Here is a 19,589-nt window from a genome sequence, read left to right as displayed (position 1 = left end):
TTACTGCCCTCTCCCCAATGTGAAGGAGAAGCAGAATAACCTCCCTGCAAGCAGGAAACTGGGGCAAGGGCTTGGCCTGCACACTTTCTCCCTGCTGTGCTAGATTTCTCCTTGCAGGCAGTGCCAATGTAATTTGGGTGTCCATGCAGCTCCTGCCTGAGGCTGGGAAGGAGGCCTCTTGGAGGAAGAAACAGACCAAGGGGAGGGGGCAAGGGGGTCCCTGGACAGGAGGGGCAGGATCCAGGCAGCCTGCTCCCTGGTGACAGAAGCAGGACTTCTGGGCCCATAGCACATGTCTCCCTCCCCCACCTCTCCCTCCTTCTGCCCCCTTGTTTCTGGCAGCAGAGGAGACGCTGCAGAAAGGCGCTGGGGGGAGTTTCGCTTCCCCCCACAGGGAGGCCTGGAGCACAGCTCAGCATTCAGGGAAATGAAAGAGGGAAGCTGGCCACGATCCAGGAGACGGAGGTCAACCGGGAGCGCAGCAAAACCTCCTCACAGAGAAGTAGCTTCCAGCCCCCCCCAACAGCACAGCCCCCCCCTTCAGCCCAGCAGCAATGGCTTAAGAGGAATTGCCATTTTAGGGAAGGACCCCCATGGGAATGGCTGAGCTGAATGGAGTGGGGCTGGGCAAGCCCCATAGCATCCCTTGCTAGAGGAATAGGGGCTCCTTGGCTCAAGGTGGGGGGAGATTTCCTTGGAGAGCAGCCCCCTCCCTCTTGGGTCAGGAGAGAAAAGTGGGTCATCTCTTCCTAAGGCAGGAGGGAGGAGGAAGAGGAGAGAACAAGCAGAGACCCCTCCAAGTCCTCAAGGCTATGGGGCACAACCCACAGGGGAGGGTGGGACTGTGTTTCAGGTCAGCCAAGGCCAGGATGTGGCCCAGTCAGGCTGGCCAGACCTCCTTCGTGAGTTGGCTGTGGGGCAGAGACAGGTCTCTTCAAGCTTTCCAGACCCCAGACCCCCCTTCGACCCAAACATGCATTTCTCCATCTTTAGATAGATAGATAGATAGATAGATTCTTTATTGTCATTACACACGTGCAACATTGCACAAGTGCAACGAAATTGGATGCCATCCCTTAAAAACAACAAAAGCAAAACAACAACAACAACCAACAAACCACATTCCAGCCACACCCACACCCATCAATCTCCCAGGTCACACTATCGAGTTACAGCATTCAAAAGGGCCACAGCTCTCGGGTAAAAACTGTTTTTCAGTCTATTTGTCCTTGACTTGATGTTTCTATATCTCCTGCCAGAAGGCAGTAGTGCAAACAGACTGTATCCCGGGTGAGATGAATCCTGCAGGATGTTGTTTGCTTTCCTAAGACAACGGGAACCGTACAATTCTTCCAAAGATGGGAGAGGTTGACCAATAATCCTTTGTGCTGTGGTTATGACCTTCTGGAGCACCTTCCTCTCCCTAGCTGTACAACTGGAGAACCAAGCACAAATACAGTATGTAAGAATGCTCTCTATGGAGCCTCGGTAGAAGGACACCAGCAGTCTCTCACTCAGATTGTTCTTCTTTAAAAGTCTGAGGAAATAAATTCTCTGCTGGGCCTTCTTCACCAGAGCAGTGGTATTTGCGCTCCAAGTCATGCCCTGATCGATAGTTACTCCCAAAAACCTGAATTCCGCCACCCTCTCCACCCGTTCCCCATTGATATGCAAGGGCTGAATGTCCGCCTTTTTTTCCCTGTAATCCACCACTAATTCCTTGGTCTTAGCCGTATTAAGAGCCAGATTGTTCTCTCCACACCAAACACAGAGCCGCTCCACCTCGTCCCGATAGGCGGACTCATCCCCTCCTGAAATGAGCCCTACCACCGTAGTGTCATCAGCAAACTTGATGATTTTGTTGCTGGAATAGGTGGCTGTACAGTCATACGTATAGAGAGCATAGAGCAGGGGACTCAACACACAACCCTGTGGTGAGCCGGTGTTAAGGCTAAGGGCTGTGGACATATGTGACCCTACTCTAACCCTCTGAGAACGTTCTGACAAAAAATCCAAAACCCAGAGACAGGTGGAGTTGGAGAGTCCAATCGCCTCTAGCTTGGACACCAGTCTATGGGGGAGGATAGTGTTAAAAGCTGAGCTAAAGTCCACAAACAGCAGCCTCACATAACTCCCCGGCTGCTCCAGATGGGACAGAGCAGCATGGAGAGTGGTGGTGATAGCGTCCTCTGTGGATCTATTTGCCCTGTATGCAAACTGGTAGTTGTCAAAAGTTGATGGAAGACAGGAAATAATATGACGGCGCATCAGTTTCTCAAAACACTTCATGATGATTGGAGTCAGTGCAACTGGTCTGTAGTCGTTCAAACTACTGATTGTGGATTTTTTAGGCAGAGGGACAATAGTTGACGACTTCAGGCAGGGTGGGACAATAGACTAGTGTAAGGACTTGTTGAAGATCTTAGTAAAGACCCTCGCCAGCTGATCCGCACAGCCCTTCAACACCTTTCCAGTGATGCCATCAGGTCCAGCCGCCTTCCTCGGATTCACCATCCTCAATACCTTTCTCACCTCATGCTCCTCTACCGTGAATGAGGGGCCCCTATGGGCTGGTGGCTGTAATACCGGCGTCTCAGGTGGCTCCTTCTCGAAGCGAGCAAAGAAGAGGTTAAGCTCCTCCGCCAGCAAAGGGTCACCGTCGACAGCACCAAGGTTAGGTTTGTAGTTGGTAATGTGCTGAATCCCCTGCCACATCTGTCTTGTGTTGTTGCTCCTTAAATTGTCCTCAATCCTCAGCCTATAATCCCGTTTTGCCTGTCGAATACCCCTCTTCAAGTTTGCTCTTGCCACACTGTAAAGCTGCACCTCGCCTGACCTGAAAGCCCTGTTCCTTTCCCGCAACAGGCCCTGGACCTCTCTATTCATCCAGGGTTTCTGATTGGGATAAAACCGGATGGATTTGTTTACTGTGACAGTGTCTGTGCAGTGATTGATATAGCACAGAACTGCCGCCGTGTGCTCCTCCAGGTCTGAACGATCGAAAATATCCCAATTAGTTCTCTCAAAACAGTCCTGCAGCTGGTGAATAGCACCTTCAGGCCAGATTTTAACAGATTTTAATATTGTGGGAGCCCGTTTCCTGAGTGGGATATATGCTGGTACCAGGAACAAAGACATATGGTCGGACTGGCCCAAGTGTGGCAGCTGTAAAGCCCTATAGCCGTGATTTACATTCGAATAAACTTTATCTAGTGTCTTGTCCCCTCTTGTGGGACATTTCACATGCTGATAGAGCGTTGGGAGCACTGTTTTAAGTTCTACATGGTTGAAGTCTCCCGCAATGATGTGCACAGCTTCAGGATACTTGTCTTGCTACTTGTCTTTATATCTGCGAGGTGTCAGGGCTCCTGTTTCAGCCCACATGGGATCAGGCTGTGACCCACCAGTGGAAGACCAGGGGCGCAGAACATGTCCCAACATCCCCAGGGAAGGAGTCACTGCTTTTGGGGGTCTTGATCTGCTGTTTCCCCTCCTCTCCCCATTCTGCCCCTGTTCTGTGTGCGCCTTGTAGAAATGCCTCCTTCCAAAAATGAATGCCAGTCAAAAGAGTCGTCCAGCTCTTCCTCCCCCGGCAAGAGGCTCCAGGAGGGACATGACCCCCAGAGGGGGGTTTGGGAGAGGCGTCCCTTCTGGGGCCAAGGCTTGTGCAGGGACATCGCAGGGACTGGCAGACAAGGCCCAGCCTGCTGTGCAATATTATACCTTGCTGTTGTCACGGTTTCTTTAGAAGGGGAAATGGGATATTTTTTGCAGATCCTCTTTCAGCAAAAGAGCAAACATTCTCCTGGGTCTCAAGGCAGAAGCAAAGGAGAACCTTCTGCAAAGTATCATGTGGGGAGGGGGGCCAGGGGAGCTGCCAGGGGAAGGCTGTGGGGCAGGAGGCCAGGGCCCCACTCAGCAGAAAGAGCCGCAGGTCCTGTGAATGTGAGAGGGATGGCTTGCCTCATTTGAAAGTAAGTGAAGCAAGAAATGTGACCGTTAGAAGAAGGAGAGTCTGCCAAGGGCAGTAAGTGTCAAAAGTCTAAAGTTATCTCAGGGGCTTCTAAGTGGGGTTTGGTGGTTTCCTTGGGATGAGCAGAGCAGCCTCTCCAAAAAAGTCAGAGAGGAGAACAAGAAGTGTTGGGTTTGGCAACAGCTGGATCTTCCCTGCCCAGCAACTGATGATCAGGCAGCCTCAGAGCCTGTGATTGGCTCTGGTTGAAGTTCAACGGCAGGAAAGTCCCCAGCCACTTAGCCCGCCCAAAAGACAAGAGCAAGGTCAACGCTGGCAGCCCCCTCCTTCAGAAATGCATCAATCACCCGCTCTTCCTGGGGGTAGAGTGATGGGGGGCAGAGAGAGAGCATGTGCAGAGAGACCCCTCCAAATCCAGTGCAGATGAATGGAGGTCTTCTGCCAGGGGATACAACGCAGAGGGGAGGACCGGGGTGTGCCGTATTTTAGGTCCATCAAGGCCAGGATGTGGCCCAGTCAGACTCGCCAAACGTCCATCATGAGCTGGACATGCCCTGCAAGCAGCAGGGGAGGATTTGCTGCTTTCTGGTGATATAAGAATTTTATAATAATAATAATAATTTATTATTTATACCCCGCCCATCTGGCTGGGTCTCCCCAGCCACTGGGCGGCTTCCAACAAAGTATTAAAATACAGTGGTCTGTTAAACATTAAAAGCTTCTCTAAACAAGGCTGCCTTCAGATGTCTTCTAAAAGTCTGGTCGTTGTTCTTCTCTTTGACATCTGGTGGGAGGGTGTTCCACAGGGCGGGTGCCACTACCAAGAAGGCCCTCTGCCTGGTTCGCTGTAGCTTTGCTTCTCGCAATGAGGGAACTGCCAGAAGGCCCTCAGCGCTGGACCTCAGCGCCCTGACTCAACAATGGGGATGGAAATGCTCCTTCAGGTATACTAGGCCGAGGCTGTTTAGGGCTTTAAAGGACAACACCAACACTTTGAACTGTGCCTGGAAACGTACTGGGAGCCAATGCGGGTCTTTCAAAACCAGTGTTATGTGACTTCCGGAGGCGGCGCCATCGGCAATGGCAGATTCCCTCTAGTCTGGAGGGAGAAGCTCCGCGGAAATCGGGTCTTGCCGCTACGGCGAAGCGGGGACCCTATCGGAAATCACAGGCGGGGGAAGCCTGTGACCGTGGGACTCGGCGGGCACCTAAAGCGCCCCCCCAACCTGCAAGGGAAACCCGCGAGGGGCTCCGGAGCGGAACGGGGGTTAATGGCGTGGCACTGAGAGTCGATCGCTACTTCCGTGGAGTGAAGCCGCGCAGCTGTTGCTGGAGAGCGCTGACCTCTTTTCCTGTGACAATTCAGCTACTAAACAACAACCCGTGAGTAGGTCAAGCTTTAAGATTCGAGGCTAAAGGAAAATAAGGTGTAATTTGGCACTGAAGCGGGAAGGTGTAAACAGGAAGTCCACCTTCCGTTTTGTATAAAGATGAAAGCAAAGACTGTTTAAGCCAACACCGGGTGAGGTGCGTTGAAAAGACTCAAAATCCAAACGTCAAATCAAAGGAGCTCCCTCCCTGAATTGAAGGAGAGGGAGGGAAGAAGGGAAAGTATTTTCTGCTTATAAAAATTGAAAGGAAAAGAAGAGAAGGACAAAAAAGGGATATAAGACCACCACTCAATTCTTGGGAACGAATTGCCAAGATTAAATAGAACTGCTGTATTGAGAGTCGCACTATTTGTGGACAATGTAACTTTTTGACAGCTAACTCTGCAAGTGAGATACTTTGGATTTGAAACTGTTATTTATTTTGTTGAAGGGGGGGCTTTTGAAAAACTGGTAAGATACTCTGTTGCATTATTACTGACTGCTACTGTGTCCCCCTAGAGGCTCTCTGAAATTGTTACAACTGGTTGGGGAATTTTCCATCTCTAACCAGCCTGGGAAATTCCACTGCAAAACAAGTCTGATGTGGGATTGACCTTGACTGTCAGACAAAGTGATATGGAAGAAAAGACAACAAGATCGGGCAAGGTTAGACACCAACAGACTACTGCAATACTGCAGCAACGTAGAGCATCTGCATCTGGCCCTCCTGTACCACAAGGGGAAGACCCAGTACAAGCTGGGGCAAAAGGTATGACATCGGAAGAAGGATTTACTTCAGTTTTAAACAAGATTTATGAATCTTTGGATAAATTAATTAAACAAGTTACTGAAGCGACAAATAAAATTGACCAAAACACTACAAGTATTAACAATTTGGGGCAGAAGGTGAACTCAAATACAGAATCTATTGAAAGATTGCTGCAAGAATCCACATCAAATCAAAAGACAGCTCAGGAAGCAAAAGAAAAAGCAGTGGCTGTAGAAGAAAAGATACCACCGATATGTAAACAGCTTGGGGACCATCAGACACAGCTTGAGGCTCACCAGTCAATTTTGTCTATGATTGAACTGAAGGAGAAGCAGACCAACCTGAGGATTCGGGCTGTGCCTGAACTTCAGAAAGACAGCTTAAGTGACTTCTTAACACAGGAATTTGCAGACTTTTGGAAATTGGATGATAAGCAAGACTTTAAGATAGTAAGTGCTTTTAGACTTGGAAGAGGAGGGAGAAAGAATAGGGTGAGAGATTGTTTGATTACCCTACGATCAAAAGAGGAAAGAGACAAAATATTGAGTCTGCACTTCCAGAACACCTTGAAAATAAATGAATCAAGAGTGGAGATATTTAAGGATATCCCAAAATATCTTTTGGACCTGAGGTCTAACTACGGAGATTTGGTGACCCTGCTGAAAGGTAATAGAATCATCTTCAGGTGGGAATTCCCCCAAGGACTATCTTTTACCTTTAAAGGTAAAAAGTCTAAAATAAGATCAGTGGAGGAGAAAGAAAAATTTCTGAGAGACTATGGAGAAGACCTGCAAAAAGAAGGTGAAGAAGAGCTAAGAGCCTTAAGACCAGGAATACTGGACAAAGCACCACTACCTTTGGGACTGGACAAGTTAGAGAAAGTGATACCACCGTCAGAACAAGAGGATTTATTGGGAGCAGTTGGAGGAGAAGCAACTTAAATACATCATGTCTCTGCAACTATTAAGCTGGAACATTCATGGACTTAACTCCCCGGAGAAAAGGAAGAAAGTCTTTCATTTATTGAAAAAGGAACAATTGGACCTGATTTGTTTACAGGAAACACATGTGATAAGGCTACACAGGAAAATTCTGATTAATAAAAGACTGGGTCAAGAGTTTATTTCATCGGACAAGGTTAAAAAGCGAGGAGTAGTTATTTATGCAAAAGAGAACCTATCACCGAAATTTGTTTTTAAAGATGATCAAGGAAGATTTGTAGCAATTGAAATTCAAACACAAGGAGAAAAATTTTTGATAGTAGGAGTATATGCACCGAATGAGGGGAAATCTGAATTCTTTAAGAAGTTGCATGAGACTTTGCTGGATTACATGGACTATAACATTATTTTGATGGGAGATATGAATGGAGTGGTATCCACAAACATGGATAAGTCGCAGAGACAGGTAGTTACTAAAGATGGCAGACTACCAAAAACTTTCTTTGAACTGACTGACAATATGGACTTGATTGACATTTGGAGAACTAGGAATCCCTTGGGCAGAGAGGGAACCTTCTTTTCTGAAGCCAAAATGACATGGACAAGAATTGACCAAATTTGGATAACTAGAGGACTGGCACCTAAGATTCGAAAAGCAGAGATCTGCCCTAAAACGTGCTCCGACCATAATGCCGTGAAAATGGAGATGAAATTAACACCGACTCGTTCCTTCAGATGGAGGATGAATGACACCTTGCTTAGAGATCAAGAGGTTATTAAGAAGGCCCAAAAAACCTTGAGAGACTATTTTGAGATAAATTTGAACACTACCGTTGAAAAAAGAGTAATCTGGGACGCAAGTAAAGCAGTCATGAGGGGGTTTCTGATTCAACAGAATTCAATAAAGAAGAGAGCTCAAAATGAGAAAAAAGAAAAGATTTTGGAAAAAATAAAAGAGGGCGAGAAGAAACTGAGAGTGAAACCAAATTCACAAGAGACTCTGAGAGAAATAAAGTTATATCAAGTGCAATATATGAAGATGATAAATCAGGAAATTGAATGGAAAATTAAACAAATGAGACAAAGGACTTTTGAATCGGCTAATAAATGTGGGAAATTGTTAGCTTGGCAAATGAAAAAAAGACAAAAGCTTAACACTATTACTAATTTGGAAGTGGAAGGAAAGAACATTCAGAATCCAGTGGAAATTAGAAAATGTTTCCAGAGGTATTTTAAACAGTTATATACACAAGGGCCTCAGAAAGAGTTTGATATAGACCAATTTTTGAAATCAAATGGATTACAAAAAATCTCTCAAGAAAATAAGATAATGCTGAACTACAAAATTACAGAACAGGAGGTAGAAGGTGCCATCCAGAATATGCCGTTGGGTAAATCTCCAGGGCCAGATGGTTTAACCTCAAAATACTACAGAACTCTGAAGGAATGGACAATTAAACCACTAAAGGAGGTTTGTAATGAAATTTTGGAAGGGGAAAAAGCGCCAGAGTTGTGGAAAGAAGCATATATTACACTTATACCGAAAACTGAGTCCGAGAAGACACAACTTAAGAACTACTGCCCCATATCCCTGTTTAATGTGGATTACAAAATATTTGCGGACATTTTGGCCAAAAGATTAAAAAAAGTATTAGTGGAAGAGATTCACAAAGACCAGGCTGGCTTTCTCCCAGGCAGACACTTGTCTGATAATACGAGGAATATAATCAACATTTTGGAGAAGTTGCAAGTGGATATTAACACTAAAGCAGTTTTAATTTTTGTGGATGCGGAGAAAGCCTTTGATAATATTTCTTGGAGTTTCATGAAGAAAAATCTTCAGGGGATGGGGGTTGGTCAAGGGTTTGAAAATGGTATAAGTGCAATTTATTCAGAACAAAAGGCCAAATTAATAGTCAACAATGTGGTGACAGAGGAATTTAAGATAGAGAAAGGGACACGACAAGGCTGCCCAATTTCCCCATTACTCTTCACTTCGGTCCTGGAGGTTTTACTAAATATGATTAGAAGGGATAGTCTGATTAAAGGTATAAAGGTCGGAGCTAAACAATATAAACTGAAAGCTTTTGCAGATGATTTAGTATTGACATTACAGGAGCCAGAATCTAGTACAAAAAGAGTACTAGAAATGATTCAAGAATTTGGTCATGTGGCAGGGTTTAAGTTGAACAAGTCAAAAACTAAAGTTCTTGAGAAAAATTTAACACCAATTGAGAAAGAGAGGTTTCAGAATGAGACAGGTTTAACATTGGTTAAGAAAGTGAAATACCTGGGGATTAATATGACAGCTAAAAATGGGAATTTATTTAAAGACAACTATGAAAAATGTTGGTTAGAAGTGAAAAAGGACCTAGAAATATGGTCAAATTTGAAGCTTTCCTTGTTGGGGCGAATTGCTGCTATAAAGATGAATGTATTGCCAATAATGTTATTTTTGTTTCAATCACTACAAATTCTGGACAAAATGGACTGTTTCAAGAAGTGGCAGAGAGACATTTCTAGATTTGTCTGGCAGGGCAAGAAGCCCAGAATAAAATTTTAAATACTAACTGATGCAAAGGAAAGAGGTGGATTTGCCCTGCCAGACCTTAAACTTTATTATGAATCAGCAGCATTTTGCTGGTTGAAAGAATGGCTGTTTCTTGAGAACACAGACATTTTGGATCTAGAAGGTTTTAACAATGTTTTTGGGTGGCATGCATACTTGTGGTACGACAAGGTTAAAGCACATAAAGTATTTAAAAACCATATTGTCAGGAAAGCATTGTTTAATGTCTGGTCAAGGTATAAAGACTTATTGGAGAACAAAACCCCAAGGTGGTTGTCACCGATGGAAGCAAAGGCTCAGAAAAAGCTCAATATGGAGGCCAAGTGGCTGAAATATTGGGAAATTTTGGAGCAAGAAGGAGACAAATTGAAACTGCAGAGTTTTGAGAAATTAAAAGATAAAGTGCGAGACTGGCTTCACTATTATCAAATAAGAGAAGCTTATAATCTGGACAAAAAAATTGGCTTCCAGGTGGAAAAATCAAAGTTGGAAACAGAATTGTTAGATCCCAAAACTAAGATACTTTCAAGAATGTATAACTTGCTGTTAAAATGGAACACTCAGGACGAGACGGTTAAATCAGCTATGATTAAATGGGCACAGGATCTTGGACATAACATTATGTTTGCTGACTGGGAACAGTTGTGGACCACAGGTATGAAGTTTACGGCATGTAATGCCTTAAGAGAGAATATTATGAAAATTATTTACAGGTGGTACATGACACCAGTCAAGCTTGCAAAAATTTACCATTTGCCCGATAATAAATGTTGGAAATGTAAAGAAAACGAAGGTACATTCTTTTACCTTTGGTGGATGTGCCCAAAGATTAAGGCTTTCTGGGAGATGATCTCTAATGAAATGAAAAAGGTATTTAAGTATACCTTCCTGAAGAAACCAGAGGCCTTCTTCCTGGGCATAGTCAGCCAATTGGTGCCAAAGACGGATATAACTTTTTTTATGTATGCTACAACAGCAGCAAGAATACTCATTGCAAAGTACTGGAAGACGCAAGATCTACCCACCTTGGAAGAATGGCAGATGAAGGTGATGGACTACATGGAACTGGCAGAAATGACTGGCAGAATCCAGGACCAGGGAGAAGAGTCGGTGGAAGAAGATTGGAAGAAATTTAAAGATTACTTGCAGAAATACTGTAAAATTAATGAATGTTAAATGATGTTGGATTGGAAATAAGCGGTATTGGTAATAAGTTTAATAAGAATATGCAAATATGGATTGATAATGGATGAAAATACATAGTTATAATAGGTTAAGATATTGAGTAAAGATAAATGACAGTGGGTAAGGATTTGCTGAAATGATTATCTAAACGGGGATACAAAAAGGGGAGGTGTGGGGAGGTCAAGGAAATAAGGAAATGAGTTTAAATATCTCAAAAAATGGATGTATCTTTAAACTTTATCTCTTTTTAGTTATTAGTTTTTTCTTTGTACTTTGTATCTTTTTTATTCCTCTTTTTTATGTGTGCTTTTTAGTTTGCTAATTTCTGCTTTAACTTTTTTATTTTGTAAACTTATGTTTTCTGTAAACTTTATTTTGTAAACTTATGGTTTTGGTAAAACCTTAATAAATATTTCATTAAAAAAACAACAACCGGTGTTATGTGGTCCCGGCGGCCACTCCCAGTCACCAGTCTGGCTGCCGCATTCTCAATTAGTTGTAGTTTCCGGGTCACCTTCAAAGGGAGCCCCACGTAGAGCGCATGGCAGTAGTCCAAGCGGGAGAGAACCAGGGCATGCACCACTCTGGCGAGACAGTCCGCGGGCAGGGAGGGTCTCATCCTGCGTACCACGTGGAGCTGGTCAACAGCTGCCCCTTTTCCACTATTAAGAAAAGATAGCCACTTATTCAATGCAGTGTAACTAATAAAGGACTTTATTTGGAGCGTTTGAGGTGTTGAAACATAGTTGCACGCATGTGTGTTACTTCATATTCTTTTACATGTTACCTTGTGTTCAATTAATATTCCCCACAGGTTATTGTAAGCGTTTACTGCAAATGTTACTTCTTGAGGCAAATGTATCCCAGTTTCAAGGGACCTTTGTTTGTTGCTATTGTTACTGTTCCACTGGATAAATGTTAGAGGGTATGAAGAAGCCTTGAGTCAGGGGGAAAGGCGGGGTAAAAACAAACAGACTGACTGACAAACAGGCCGCCTGAGGTGGGAAACGGTCCACCCATTTAGACCTGTGAATGGCAGTCCTTAACTGGCCAACCAAAGCTATGAACTTGACAAAGGACCTGGTTTGGCTCCTTTCCTCCTCGAGATTCTACCCCACGTGCCCAGGATCAGATTTTGGGAAGGGGCGCAGAAAGGCACGCACACTCGCAAACGCAGATAATAGGATTGCAGGCTGTCACTAAACAAAGAGCAACGTTTCTTCTGGATTTCAGTTTGGTGGGATTCCAAGTACAGTGGTACCTCTGGTTACATACTTTATTCATTCCGGAGGTCCGTTCTTAACCTGAAACTGTTCTTAACCTGAAGCACCACTTTAGCTAATGGGGCCTCCTGTTGCTGCCGCGCCGCCGGAGCACGATTTCTGTTCTCATCCTGAAGCAAAGTTCTTAACCTGAAGCACTATTTCTGGGTTAGCGGAGTCTGTAACCTGAAGCGTATTTAACCAGAGGTACCACTGTATGGCTTTCGGGTGGGGGTGTCGTCAGGGTCAGACTTGGGGGAAGGGGCAGGAGGCTTATAGGGCTCCACACAGCAGAAGGACCAGGGCCTTCTCCAAAACTCCTTGCCTCTCTCGGAAGTGGAGCTTATTGGAGTTTCAATGCTCTGCAACCTTACCTCCGGGGTGCGCACGTTCGAAAAGGAACCTGAAGTGTCAGAAGTTTCCACGCAATGGGGGGGGCAAAAGGAGCCCCTCGAGAGACGGGAGATTTCACAAAGGGACGGAAGGGCAACAGTGGGCAACCCCCTCCCCCTTATATTGCACGAAAGGAAATCGGGAAGGCCATGTTACCGAGGAGGACTCTTCATTGCGCATGAATTCACAAAGATCAAACAACGAATCCTGTTTCCCCGCCGTTTCCCCTTTTGTCTTCCCTTCAATGGGTGGGGATAACGTGAAATAAAACCACATCCATTCAAGACCTCCCCCCCACCACCACCTTAGAAAAGCCCAGCCAATCAGGAGTCACCATTTTGACAGCACCCAAACCGCGGACCAATCGAAAGCTTCCGTTCTGACAGCCGCTATGACCGTTTAGCCAATGAGAAGCGCTCGGCTCCTGACAGTTGTGAAGCAGCGCCCACTAAAAAAGGAAAGGGCTATGCAGGTACTGCGCCTCTCAAAGCCTTGCTTCTTCAAACGGGGCTCAGCCAAGTTTCACAGCAGAGGATGCCCGCTGGGTTCCAGCGAAATTGTGAATTCCAACCTTGCAACCAAGTTGCATCAAATGTAATCCCTAGATTTTCTCTGCGCCTATTCCTCTAGGTGTGGACCTAGAGTCACATAAAATCACCCCTGTCATTGACTTTCATCGTTTTGAGCTTATTCAGATCAAAAGGCAGCCCTGTTCAGGGAAGTTTTTATATGTGACATTTTAGTGTATCTTTCATCTTTGTTGGAAGCCGCCCAGAGTGGCTGGGGAAACCCAGCCAGATGGGCGGGGTACAAATAATAAATTATTATTATTATTATTATTATTATTATTATTATTATTATTATTATTATTAGAGGAATGGGTAACAGGAGAAGGCTCAGAGCTTCTACTGGGGTCAGCCATAATCCACAGGAATCTTCCTCTAAGGCCATGATCTGAGATCCCAGGCAAGAGGGGTGCATTTGACTTGACTCAGGGAGCAAGTGTCACAGTGAACGCAGGTATGAAAGGTATGTTTGATTGACTGCGACTCAGATTTCTGCCTGTCACCACACCTCTTTTTCAACATAACCAATGACGGATTTATGATCTGATTGAAATCATAGACCAGCATAAGGTAGAAGCCGCTACAACCATACATACAACCGTAGAAATAAGGGGCACACATTCTCTTACAGTAGACCAGCATCAGATAAAAAAAACCATAAAACACATACAGTTGCATTCAAATTATTCAACCCCCATTGCAAATCAGGTTTATTAAGAAGATTTACAGACTTTCAGCTGTTTGCCATGAGCAAATCAAACAAAAGAAATTGAAATAGCTCAACACAATGGATGCATCAGTTGGTTCCCCCAAAGTCAGCTGAACACATTGTGTTAATGGAACACTCAGCAGACTCACACAGGGGAAGTCCTTCCCAATGGGACTTAATAATAATAATAATAATAATAATAATAATAATAATAATAATAATAATTTTTTTTTATTTATTCCCCAGCCACTCTGGGCGGCTTCCAAAAAAATATTAAAATCCTGTAATACATCAAACATTAAAAGCTTCCCTAAACAGGGCTGCCTTCAGATGTCTTCTAAAAGTCTGGTAGCTGTTGTTCTCTTTGACATCTGGTGGGAGGGCGTTCCACAGGGCGGGCGCCACTACCGAGAAGGCCCTCTGCCTGGTTCCCTGTAACTTGGCCTCTCGCAGTGAGGGAACCGCCAGAAGGCCCTTGGTGCTGGACCTCAGTGTCCGGGCAGAACAATGGGGGTGGAGACGCTCCTTCAGATATACTGGACGAAGGCCGTTTAGGGCTTTAAAGGTCAGCACCAACACTTTGAATTGTGCTTGGAAACGTACTGGGAGCCAATGTAGGTCTTTCAAGACCGGTGTTATGTGATCTCGGCGGCCACTCCCAGTCACCAGTCTACCTGCCACATTCTGGATTAGTTGTAGTTTCCGGGTCACCTTCAAAGGTAGCCCCACATAGAGCGCATGGCAGTAGTGTGGGAGCCAGGAAGCCCTGGCAAAGGTTTGTAGTGCCACCTGGTGTCTTGCTGACCCAGTGACCAGCATGTCTGTGCCTTACAATGTATTGGGATTGTATTGACCTTAAAAGGAGTTGTGTTTCCTCTGGGCAGTGATGACCCTATATGGTGTGGGTGGGTTTAAGCCTTGGCCAGATGAGGTAACATGAGACACTGGCAAGCAGCCATGCGGCTGGAGAGAACAAAGGGTAATAAAGTGACGGACTGGAGAGGAGAAGATGTCTGAAAGAGCTGCTCCATCAGTACAAGGAAAAATACTAGCTCTCTGCGTCTTTATTTTATGCTGAATTGCGCCACTTGGAACAGCGGGACTGCTACACAGTAGTCCAAGCAGGAGATAACCAGAGCATGCACCAATCTTGTGAGACAGTACACAGGCAGGGAGGGTCTCAGCCTGTGTACCAGATGGAGCCGGTAGACAGTTGCCCTGGATACAAAATTGACCTGTGCCTCCATGGACAGCTGGGAGTCCAGAATGACTCCCAGGCTGCGCACCTGGTCCTTCAGGGGCACAGTTACCCCATTCAGGGCCAGGGAGTCTTCCACACCTGCCCGCACCCTGTCCCCCAAAAACAGTACTTCTGTCTTGTCAGAATTCAACCTCAATCTGTTAGCCGCCATCCATCCTCCAACCGCCAACTTAAGACATACCTGTTATTGCAGGCAATGCTTCACAGCCTAACCTACCTCAGAGGGCTATTGTCAGGATTAAATTAGGAGCGGGGGGACGGGGCCATGTAACACCACCTTGAGATCCTTGGAGAAAAAGCTGTTCTATGAATACAATAAATCAATCTCAAAAAGGTCAGGTGTGTAAGGTTCTCCACACAGACAGGAACAACTAGCTGCACAAATATAAGATAAGGAACAACAAGCTTGCCAGTACTACATATGAAAAGGATCTAGAGGTCTTGGAGGACCACAAGCTGAACATGAGTCAACCGTGTGGTGCAACAACAACAAAAAAGGCAAATGCTAAGAAGAAGAAGAAGAAGAAGTAGTAGTTAACAATGAAAATTGTAATTTATTGCAAGCGCAAATTAACTTTAAATGCATTGAAAACGCTCTTACTCTTTACCTTCTCAGTCTTATTTGATTCTGTCTCTATCTCTTCTACCTCCCCTCACACAAGAACCAACTGCACTAACTCTCTGTTTCCAACTGCCTGCCAACCGCTTTCCCAACTGCCTTAACCAACCAACCAACCAACCCACTAAAACCAACCTGGGCTAAGCCCTTTTATAAACAGGTAGGCTCCACCTCTGGCTTTTCTATTGGTCTACCTATTAACCCTTTCTCTCCCCCTCTACAGACATTTTCAAAAGAACGGGCAAACGCCACAGCATCTTATACATACACGTTAATATTCAAACTCTCATATATTGTTTATATTTTATAAATTGTGTTGCAGCGCCTCCTCATTCTTGGCTATGTGAAGTGTTCAGATAAAACATTATCTCTGGAGGCATCAGGAGTAAAAGGGCTGTTTAGTGGCATAACCAGGAAGAAGAGTTTGGACTTGATACCCCGCTTTATCACTACCCACAGGAGTCTCAAAGCAGCTAACATTCTCCTTTCCCTTCCTCCCCCACAACAAACACTGTGAGGTGAGTGGGGCTGAGAGACTTCACAGAAGTGTGACTGGCCCAAGGTCACCCAGCAGCTGCATGTGGAGGAGCGGGGAAGCGAACCCGGTTCACCAGATTATGAGTCCACCGCTCTTAACCACTACATCATGCTAGCTCTCTCAAGATACTTACTTTTATTTTTCAAGAGAAATACAACATCTAGGTCAAGGGAAGTCATAGTCCCACTCTCTTCTGCCTTGGTCAGACCACACCTGGAATACTGTGTCCAGTTCTGGGCACAATTTAAGGAGGACGTTGACAAGCTGGAAGGTGGGCAGAGGAGGGCAACCAAGATGATCAAGGTTGTGGAAACTAAGCCTGATGAGGAATGGTTGAAGGAGCTGGGTATGTTTAGCCTGGAAAAGAGGAGACTGAGAGGAGATATGATAGCCATCTTCAAGTATCGGAAGGGCTGTCACATGGAAGATGGTAGAGCAAGCTTGTTTTCTCCTGCCCTTGAGGGCAGGACTCGAACCAGTGGCTTCAAATTGCAGGGAAGGAGATTTTGACTAGACACACAGGAAATTTTTCTGACGGTAGGAGCTGTTTTTACTATTACTATTATTATTAAAGTTTTCTTGGTTTACAAAGGTATGTGCAATGTCTTTTTTTTCCAAGTTACATTTTCCATTGGTCAGTTTCATTTGTTGAGACATTAGGGTTACGTTAGGAAGAAAAGGGGGGAGGAAGAGGTGGAGGGGGGGAAGGTGAGTGGGGGGTGGGCTCGGGAAGCAATGTTTCTAATTTGCTTAATGTGTGGGGTTTTGCGTCAGCGTCGTTTGTGTGGGTTCTCTTTGCTACTCACTTGTGTTCCTTTGGGTGGTGAGAGAAATTGGGGTTGGCCTAGGGTGCGGTTGCTTGTTTGTGATTAACTGTGGTGAACTTTGTTTTCGTGTGTGAGTGGGGTGGTTGGGTGTTTTTGAATCAGGTTAGCCATATTGATTTGTATGCTGTTATGAGTTATTTGTGGTGTAAGTGGCCATTATTGTCTTGGAAGATGTTTAGTAAGGCCAGTTCTGGGGTGGTTTCTAATACTTGTTTGGTTATTTTACTTATTTCTTGTATGGCTATTGTCCAGAATAGTTGGATTTTGGGTACTCCCACCACATGTGGAGGTATGTGCCTGTGGAGGTACACCCTCTCCAGCATTTTGGTGAGGTTCCTGGGCGTATTAGCGCTAGTTTTCTTGGTTAGGTACCACATGTAGGTGAGCTTCAGAGTGAGTTCTTTTCTTTTCGTTGATATGGATTTAAATTGGGGTTTAGAGCACATTCTGGTCCATTGAGTGGGGTTAAACTCATAGCCTATGTCATCCTCCCATTGTTTTTTGATTGTGTCTAGGGAGTTCGTGGGATTTTGGAGTCGTATTTTGTATATTGCGGATACCGTCCCTTTACCGTTTCCCTTTGTTGTTAGGAGGAGGTTTTCAAAGGTTGTCAGGGGCCTAGTTGCTGCTGATTTTACTACTGGATTGTTTAAGAGGGCATGTAATTGGTGCAGATACCATCCCTTTACCGTTTTGTATATTGCAGATACCATCCCTTTACCATGCCTGATGCCTTTGGGGCACCCCGAAATGCTTCCCACCACCTCACAAGCACCAATGAAGAATCTGCTGCTGCCAAAAGTCTCACCTTGAGACACACCATTCAGGTAAGTAGCAGCACCATTGTTAGGAGGGCAGGTTTGCACCCCTTCTATTACAATCGCTCCTGCTGTCGTGTTCCCTCCTTCCAATGTCTCAGCTAAAATGGCATGACATAATGGCATAGTGTTGTTCTCTTCCAGATGTGTTGTTGTAGTAGGAAAGGCATACCCTCCAACATTTCTCCTGTGAAATAGGGATGTCCTATATAACAATAAAAATAATGTTATTATTTATACCCCGCCCATCTGACTGAGTTGCCCCAGCCACTCTGGTTGGCTTCCAACATATATATATAAAATAATAAAACATTAAGCATTAAAAAACGTCCCTATGCAGGGCTGCCTTCATATTTCTTCTAAAGGTTCCTTATCTCCTTGACTTGATCATCACATAATTCCATACCCTCCAACATTTCTCCGATGAAAATAGGGACATCCTAAGGAAAAGCGGGACATCAACTCAGAATGAATGAATTAATCTTTATTTGCATCAGCCATCGGCCGTAGTAATAAAACAACAATACGATATACAAAGAATAGAAATAAAAAGTCAATTATATAAAATACATTTTAGGAAATGGCCTTGGAAGGGAGCAGGCCCTGTAGTCCTCCCCACAGCTGATGGTCCGAGGCCTCACCGCAGCAGGAGTCCCTTTATAGCTGGGAGAGAGGGCCTGGGCCACGCCCCCTGGGCCAGTTGGAAAAGGCACAGGGTTCTGTCTTGGGCCCGGTCTTATTCAACATCTTTATCAACGACTTGGATGATGGACTCAAGGGCATCCTGATCAAATTTGCAGATGACACCAAACTGGGAGGGGTGGCTAACACCCCAGAGGACAGGATCACACTTCAAAATGACCTTGACAGATTAGAGAACTGGGCCAAATAAAACAAGATGAATTTTAACAGGGAGAAATGTAAAGTATTGCACTTGGGCAAAAAAAATGAGAGGCACAAATACAAGATGGGTGACACCTGGCTTGAGAGCACTACATGTGAAAAGGATCTAGGAGTCTTGGTTGACCACAAACTTGACATGAGCCAACAGTGTGACGCGGCAGCTAAAAAAGCCAATGCAATTCTGGGCTGCATCAATAGGAGTATAGCATCTAGATCAAGGGAAGTAATAGTGCCACTGTATTCTGCTCTGGTCAGACCTCACCTGGAGTACTGTGTCCAGTTCTGGGCACCACAGTTCAAGAAGGACACTGACAAACTGGAACGTGTCCAGAGGAGGGCAACCAAAATGGTCAAAGGCCTGGAGACGATGCCTTATGAGGAACGGCTAAGGGAGCTGGGCATGTTTAGCCTGGAGAAGAGGAGGTTAAGGGGTGATATGATAGCCATGTTCAAATATATAAAAGGATGTCACATAGAGGAGGGAGAAAGGTTGTTTTCTGCTGCTCCAGAGAAGCGGACACGGAGCAATGGATCCAAACTACAAGAAAGAAGATTCCACCTAAACATTAGGAAGAACTTCCTGACAGTAAGAGCTGTTCGACAGTGGAATTTGTTTTTTTTTTAATAAATGTTTATTAAGATTTTACAAAACATAGACATAACAAACATCCGGGGGCGCTAATGGTGCCCGCCGAGTCCCACAGCCACAGGCTATCGCTGCCTGTGGATTTCCGACGAGGGTCTCCGCTTCCCCGTAGCGGACGACCCGTTTCTGCGGAGCTTCCCCTTCACAAGTAAAAGGGGACCGCGATTGCCGTTCGCGCCGCCCCCGGAAGTCGACAGTGGAATTTGCTGCCAAGGAGTGTGGTGGAGCCTCCTTCTTTGG

The sequence above is a fragment of the Podarcis raffonei genome, chromosome 2 (genome assembly GCF_027172205.1).
Source record: "Podarcis raffonei isolate rPodRaf1 chromosome 2, rPodRaf1.pri, whole genome shotgun sequence".
Lineage (NCBI taxonomy): Eukaryota > Metazoa > Chordata > Lepidosauria > Squamata > Lacertidae > Podarcis > Podarcis raffonei.
This window is presented reverse-complemented; position numbering follows the sequence as displayed.